The sequence below is a fragment of the Rutidosis leptorrhynchoides genome, chromosome 8 (assembly GCF_046630445.1).
Source record: "Rutidosis leptorrhynchoides isolate AG116_Rl617_1_P2 chromosome 8, CSIRO_AGI_Rlap_v1, whole genome shotgun sequence".
In the NCBI taxonomy this organism is placed as follows: Eukaryota; Viridiplantae; Streptophyta; class Magnoliopsida; order Asterales; family Asteraceae; genus Rutidosis; species Rutidosis leptorrhynchoides.
Window position 1 is genome coordinate 228,741,795 of NC_092340.1, and position 8,077 is coordinate 228,749,871.

Here is an 8,077-nt window from a genome sequence, read left to right on the forward strand (position 1 = left end):
TCAACAGTTGTAATATAATCTTGTCTTTGTATACGTGGTTTAGTGGTAAGGTTTTGTATAAATTGTTTCAGTATTTGTTTATGTGATTGAGATCTTGATATAAAATTCGTATGGATATTGATGTATGTGTATATGCACATGGAATGACACCTTATGATATATGTTGTTCAGCCCAAAGTGACTATTGAATTGCAAGTTAGGTCTTTTTTTGGGTATTTTTTTAATCTTAAACTGCCGGTGTTAATCTATGATTTAGTATACTAATGATCCAATTTATATATAATTGCAGTTGGACTTAGATACAAATTCAATGTATGTTTTAATTAGATATATATTATTTTCTTGTGTTTGGGTTTGGCACTTGTGTGTATGTTTTATGTTATAATTTAGAGTAAACACTTAATTTTTTTACTTTAGTAATAGGTGCAACATAAATACGTAGATTGAAGCTGCTAATATGTACAGAGTATCTATGTTTTACCTTATTTGGTCATAACTTGTGTCATGATAAATGATTTGGAGTTTAATAACATGATTATATGATTATGTAGGGACACGTGCCACCTGGATACTTTAGACACATTTTTATCTAACAATTGTAATGGCATCCCGTGCTCGTATCCATGATCATGGTGATCGTAAGTTTCCTATGACTCCATTTTCGTTAATTTTTGCACGGAAATGTAAATTATTAGTATAAAGTTAAAAATTTGGATTTTTTATATTGGTATTGCAGTTTTGAGTTAGCATTGAACATTTAGGTTATGAATATAAAGGTAAATTGAGAATTGTGAATATACCTAGCTTGAAGTTTTCAAAGCGGTTATTTTTCTTATAACAAAAAGTTTCGAATTAATGTATTGAAAGTAATTATTTATCTAAATTACTAAAGAGTCAGTAGTTGTCAGTTACCTAGATTCTTGCAACTCAGGGACGTGGTCTTCTATTCTTTCTTCTACTAAATGGTTGCAATCAAAAGAGATAATTCCTTCTAATTGTTTGTTTCGCAAGCTGGGTAATGGGAATGATATTAAATTTTGGAAGGACTGCTGGTGTGGAACTGTGTCTCTTATGTACAGGTATAATCGTCTCTTTCACTTGGAAGAGAATCAAGACTGCTTTGTTTCGGACAGATATATTTATGGCTCGTGGGTTTGGCGTTGGTCTAGATCATTGGTAGGTAGAAACAACGCTCTCCTTAACTCAATGCTTGTAGACATAGGAGTGATCGGCTTCTCTACTTCATCGGATTCTTGGGCATGGCACGTCGATCCTTCGGGTTTATTTGCTGTCAACTCGACCAGAACTCTTATTGATCAGGTTATTCTCCCATCGCTTTCTCAGGCGACATTCTGGCTAAAGCTTCTCCCTCGCAAAATCAATATTTTCATGTGGAGGCTCAAGCTTGATAGGATTCCAACAAGATTCAATCTTTCATCACGTGGTCTTGAGATCGAATCTATAACTTGTCCTGTTTGCAACTTTGTGGTTGAATCTAGAGATCATCTCATGTTCTCTTGTGATATTGCCGCTGATATATGGAGGCTTCTTCGTCTATGGATTTCGTCTATGGATTGATAAAGGGCTTCCAGTTTTCAACTTCTGGAACGATTGGAATCAGTGGTTCGATAAGTGGAATGGTTCGAACCTTCAAAAGGATCGATTGTATGTCATATTCGCTGCTGCTTTTTGGTCTTTATGGAGATACAGGAACAGCGTGACTTTTGGCTCTAATCCTATGAAGAAAAGTTATATTTTCGATATTATTCGTTTTCTGTCTTTTAGTTGGATTAAAATCGTAGTAGACGAGATTTAAATTGGAACAATTGGCTTTTATCGCCTTTGTAATCTTCCTCTAGTTTCTTGCTAGAGGTTTTGTTTTTCAATATTATAGCCGTTCGAAAAAAAAAAAAAAGATACTCAATGTTGATTATTGTAGGTGAGAAATTTCATTTGAATCCTTAATTTTGCTTGAGATCTAACAATCACATGTGATTGTCATGTGATTTGTCATGACAATTACATGTGATTGTTCCACGTTTTCAATCCCAACCATTGATTATATTGATCCAAATGCGGAGATTTATACCCTGGTTTTCAAGCAAAATTAAGGATACAAATGAATATTACTTTTTTGAAGGTTATAGTAAATTTACTTATATGCCCTAGTAGTAATTATTACGGAGTACTTTATTAAAATTGTCGAACATTATCAAACACTCAATGACACAATTAAAAATTATTAAAATCTTTAGTTGTGATTTTATGTAGTTCCAGTGTGGGGCTTAAACTTGTTTTAGGAGATAGTAATACGTTATGTTCTTGTGTAGTGCGTGAACTATCTCTTGATGATCTGGAACAAAAAACTCAGAATTGGTCAAAGTCATTAATTGGTAAAGGTTCATGTGGAAGCGTTTATTTTGCAAACTTGGATAATGGAAAAAGTGTCGCATTGAAAAAGCTTGATGTTTGTAATGGGGCCGAATCGGACGACAAGTTCTTGCATCAGGTAACTCAATGTTTGTGTAAGTTAAGGTAAACACAAACACTAATTGGAGTCAGTTTTCTACATCTATGAAATAACACCATTTTTCTTATTCAAGGTTTCAATGGTGTCAAAACTAAAGCACGACAATTTTGTTGAGCTGTGCGGTTACTGTGTTGAAGGAAACACCCGTGTTCTGGCTTATGAATTTGCAACAAATGGATCTCTACATGACATATTGCACGGTATGAAGTGTTTGTTTCTTTTAATTATTTTTTGTTAATTTATTAAGTTAGCACTAAGTGTGTAGATGTACATATACAGGCAAAAAGGGTGTGAATGGAGCACAACCGGGGGCCGTGCTTGATTGGATGCAACGAGTAAGGATTGCCGTTGATGCAGCGCAAGGACTACAATATTTACATTGGAAGGCCCGTCCATTGATAATTCACGGAGAACTTAAGTCTAGCAATGTCTTGTTATTTAATAATAATCGTGCTAAGATTGCTGACTTTAATCTCTCAGATTCAACACCAGATTTAAGAGCTCGCTTGTATTCGACTCGTGCTATGGGAACCTTTGGCTATCATTCCCCAGAGTAATACTTTATACCTTTTCGCATACATGAATACAAATGTCTTGAATTCAGCCTTTGTGTAGGTATGCAATGACTGGACGGCCGCCGTACAAAAGTGATGCTTACAGCTTCGGGGGGTTATTTTGCTAGAACTTTTAACTGGCCGGAAACCCATTGATCGCACTAGGCCAATAGGACAACAGTGTCTTGTCTTTTGGGTTAGTCTCTCCTTAACCTATTTGCTTCGGGATGTTTTGTCCTTTTTGATTTTTTAGGACTCGGTAACACATCCCATTGTTGTGAGTTATCATTTGGTGAGAGATGTGAAGATTGGACCCTCAAATTGGGATGGGGAGACTTCAAAGAAATGATTATAAGAAAATTTTGGGGTATGTTTTATCTGTGACAGGTCATATTATTAAAGTCAAAAAGTTTTAACCGAAAAATAATGGCCGGGTTTTTGCAAGTGAAATATTAACTGTACAAAAATGCATGAAGCCTTGGATTATTATAATGAATGTATATTTGTTCTAATCTTATTTTAAATGTTTCATATATAAAGACAACCGTTGATTGGTGGTGTATGAGTCTGTTACCCAACCTGTTCATTATGTCAATGATGTATGAGATTATATCCGAACCTTTTACGTTTATTTTCTTGTACGTACAGGCTACAAAAATGCTAAGTGAAGGGCGTGTTGAAGAGTGTTGTGACCCACGTCTCAATGGCGATTATCCTCTCGAAGGCGTTACTCAGGTGTATATCTTTCTGAAGACCATAATAATAATGTTTTTAAGTAATATATTAGTACTTTGTTTGGGAGGGTTTAAAGAGGAAACTTTTTTCTTAAAGAAGTAGATATTATATTCAGTAATTATTGGTGAAATATTATATTCACCAAAAAATATGTGCTTCGCTCATGAAACTCACTAACATGTGATATCTTTTGAATTGTCTTGATAATGATCAGAACAATTAGTATAACAGTAACAATACTAATTAATTAAATTAATTAAGGATTTAATGATTAAATCTAAAAAAGGTCACTAACTAATTAACCTACATTTGTTTATGTAGCTGGCGCGTGTGGCAGCTTTATGTGTGCGATATCCGGCTGTGTACAGGCCTAATACTTGCTTTGTTGTGGAGATTCTTCAAAAACTTTTGGGGGATCCCTACACCGCCAGTAGCTACAGTATTGTGCCTGCAGATCTTGTGTTTGATTTTGTGCTTGAGCAGGCAGGCATATATATATATATATATATATATATATATATATATATATATATATATATATATATAGAGTTGTAATCACTTGCATCCATAAATTTGCTTGAAAACAAAGGGACCAATGAGAACGCGACATGTGGCGCGAAAATCACATGTGATTGAAAAAAAAAGTTCGAAATTTTTTTTTTTAGAAATTTTTTTGCAAATTTTTTTCCGAAATTTTTTTTTTCAAATTTTTTTTAAAAAAATCATATGTGATTATGCATGTCAATCACATGTGATTGTAAACCCAATCACATGTGATTATGCATGGCAAATCCAATCACATGTGATTGTGCAGGTAAATCACATGTGATTATAAAAAAAAAAATTAAAAAATTTTTCTTTTAAAAAATTTCGAAAAAAAATAAAAAAAAAATTTCAAAAAAAATTTTTGAATTTTTTTTTCCAATCACATGTGATTTTCGCGACACATGTCGTGCTCTCATTGATCTCTTGAATCTCAACTTAATTTATGGACTCAAATGAATATATATATATATATATATATATATATATATATATATATATATATATATATATATATATATATATATATATATATATATATATATATATATATATATATATTCTTATCTTAATTTGCATTGATAATTTTTGTTTTGAAACCAGCAATAATCATTTTTTGTATATATTAAGTTCTGTGTGGATATAAGTAACTAATATGCATTTAAGTTTTACTTTATTGGTCAAAACTTGTGTCATATTAAATGATTTGGAGTTTGACAATATGATTATATATTCTGTAGGCAAACATGCTTTCTTGGATATTTGGATATTTTAGACGTTTGGGAAAACTGAGGGCTGAACACAAATCAATTATGAGCAGAAGGGATTTCATAGAGGTCGAGTGGGGGCTTAAATTTGTATTAGGTGAATTTTTTTAACTAGCTTTTGTTCTTCTTACATAACAATATGTTTGATTTCTTTGGCTTACATATACTTGATACTATGTTTTAACCATATAATGACCAATATGTTTATCTACATATAATGTAATCTAGGGTCGCAAAAGGACAAAGTACTACGATATTTCAAATTTGATGCTCAAAACACAATCAAAGTGCCTCTATTCTCTCGTGATGAACAGATAGAAAAAACTGGGAGTGGTTCAGGTGAAGGTTCGCAATGAAGAGTTTATTTTGCAAACTTTAATAATGAAAAACACTCACTGCCATAATAAAACATCATTAAAATGTGTAGTGATTTTATAGAGTTACATTCTGTGCTTAAACTTGTTTTTGGTGTGAATTTTTATTAAATATCTTTTCTTCTTGTTGCTTGACATTATATCTGATGCTCGGAAAGCAGTGCTAAAACCCGAAGTGCCTGAACTTTCTCTCGATGATCTGGAAAAACAAATTGAGGTATTGATTGGTAACGGTTTCCAAGAAAGCGTTTATTTTGCAAAGCTATCTAATGGAAGAAGTGTCGCTGTGAAAAAGGTTGTTGTTTCTAATGAATCTGATTCTAAGGACGAGTTCTTGACTCAGGTAACTCAATCTGTAGATCAGGTTTAACACCAATAGTAATTGGAGCCATATTTTTTCGTCTATGAAATAACACCACCAGTTTTCTTATTAAAGGTTTCAATCATGTCAACAATGAAGCATGACAATTTTGTTGAGCTGTGCGGTTACTGTGTTGAAGGAAATACCCGCATTCTAGCTTATGAATATGCAACAAATGGATCATTACATGACAAATTGCACGGTATGAAACCTTTTCTTTCCTTTCCTTTATATATTTTTTATTTTGTGTATTTCAGTTAGTTAAACCATCCCAAGGTAGCCCAGTGGTTGGTTGACCACTTGATATCCTTGCAAATTTTGGGGTGGCTAGGGAAGGGTTGGAAACAGTCAAGGAGTATTCTTGATTGGCTGCGTACACTAGAGTAAGGGGTCGTATCATGGTTTAAAAAAACGGCCGAGGCGTACGCCTCGAGGCGCGCCTCGGTACGTTTTTGGAAAACCCCGTTGTGAAACTTACGCCTCGATGGTCTATAAAAAACGTATGCCTCATATGCCAAGGCGGTTCTTTTTTTGCTGAGGCGGTAACAGGGATGAGGCGTGCGCCTCATGTTGCTTAGCAAAAAATGGCGGCGGCACCACCCACAGGCGATATTACAGAAGGTAAGTAAGAAAGGTTCCAGCTTTTTTAATGGAGTTTTATGAAGAGAGTTGCTGTGAGGAAGACGGAAAAAATTAAGTGGAGAGGAGATGACCTTATCTTCATCTATGTTTACTGCCTTTTAAACATTTATTCTTTTTATGTTTGGTGGATGAATAATAGCCGCTCATTATATGGAGTAAATATCTCTTTCTTTTTACATATAACAATAATAGTCCCTAAACTTTTGTCAAATTTTAATAATAGGAACAAACTTGAGATCCACTCTTGAATCTTTAAGTAATTGACATCAAACCCCTTCATATTACAAATACATTGACATTTCAGTACTTAAACTTAAACATACCGAGTTAAAACATAAGACATTATTAATTTGAGACATAATTAATTAGTTTTTATTTAAGTTTAATACTTAATAGTTAATATATATATATATATATATATATATATATATATATATATATATATATATATATATATATATATATATATTAAAATATATATATTTTTTAACTCCGCCTCGAACGTACGCCTCGATTCGCCTCGAGGCGTACGCCTCGCCTCACAAAGGGAAAACGCCTCGAGGCGCGTTTTTTTAAAACCTTGGGTCGGATTACTCGCATTCTCAGGAAACTTGAACAGGGAAAACCTTACAAATAACAAGTTTATTTTAGTTAGTTAGCCTTAAGCGTGTAGATGTACATATACAGGCAAGAAGGATGCGCAAGGATCACAACCGAGGCTCGTGCTTAAATGGATAGAACGAGTAAAGATTGCTTTTGATGCAGCAAAAGGACTAGAGCATTTGCATATGAAACATCCAAGTATGTTTCATGGAGAACTTAGATCCAACAATGTATTATTATTTGAGAATTTTAAAGCTAAGATTGCAGACTTCAACCTCTCAAATCGAGCACAAATCAAAAGGTAAAATTCGCGGAATCATGCTTTTAAAAATGTAATCATATACTAATTATCATAATACATGTATGTTCTCTATTCTTTTGTATACCTTATTACTAATTTGAAATTTTCATTTAGCTAAATGTTTGGAATTCAACCTTTATGTAGGTATCCAAAGATTTTTCAGCCAACGCAAGCATGTGATGTTTGTAGCTTTGGGGTTATTTTGCTAGAACTTTTAACTGGACGGGAACCTTTTGATTTCACTAGGCCGGTAGGACAGAAGAGTGTTGTATATTGGGTTAGTCTCTTCTTTACCTATTCATTTCGGATCTTTTTAACATTTTTAGTTTGTGGGTCTTTGTAATGAATCCCATTTGTCTTTTGGGAATTTACAAAAAGTTTCTTATTGTGGGTTATCTGCACAGAAAATTTTGTAACAAACTTTTAGGGTCATATTATTTAAGTCAAAAGGATCAAACTAAAAGAATATGGGTTGTTGGAGGTTAAATATGGATTTACAAATATGCACGAAGCCTTGTAAATCATACTTAAAAAAAAAACAGTATTTTGTATTATTATAGTATTATAATAAACATATATTTTTTAAAATTATATTTAAACACATATAATTCGGTTATAACCCCATGAGGGCCAATCAAAACTTTAAAAAAATACGCTAATTAGTATA

At 33.1% G+C, this 8,077-nt stretch overlaps 2 pseudogenes; both read left to right on the forward strand.

Annotated features, from left to right (window-relative positions):
• Positions 1 to 2,341: 2,341 nt before the first annotated feature.
• LOC139864025 (PTI1-like tyrosine-protein kinase 3) lies at positions 2,342 to 5,485 on the forward strand (annotated as a pseudogene).
• Positions 5,486 to 5,624: 139 nt separating this feature from the next.
• Positions 5,625 to 7,826, forward strand: LOC139864026 (PTI1-like tyrosine-protein kinase 3; annotated as a pseudogene).
• Positions 7,827 to 8,077: the final 251 nt, after the last annotated feature.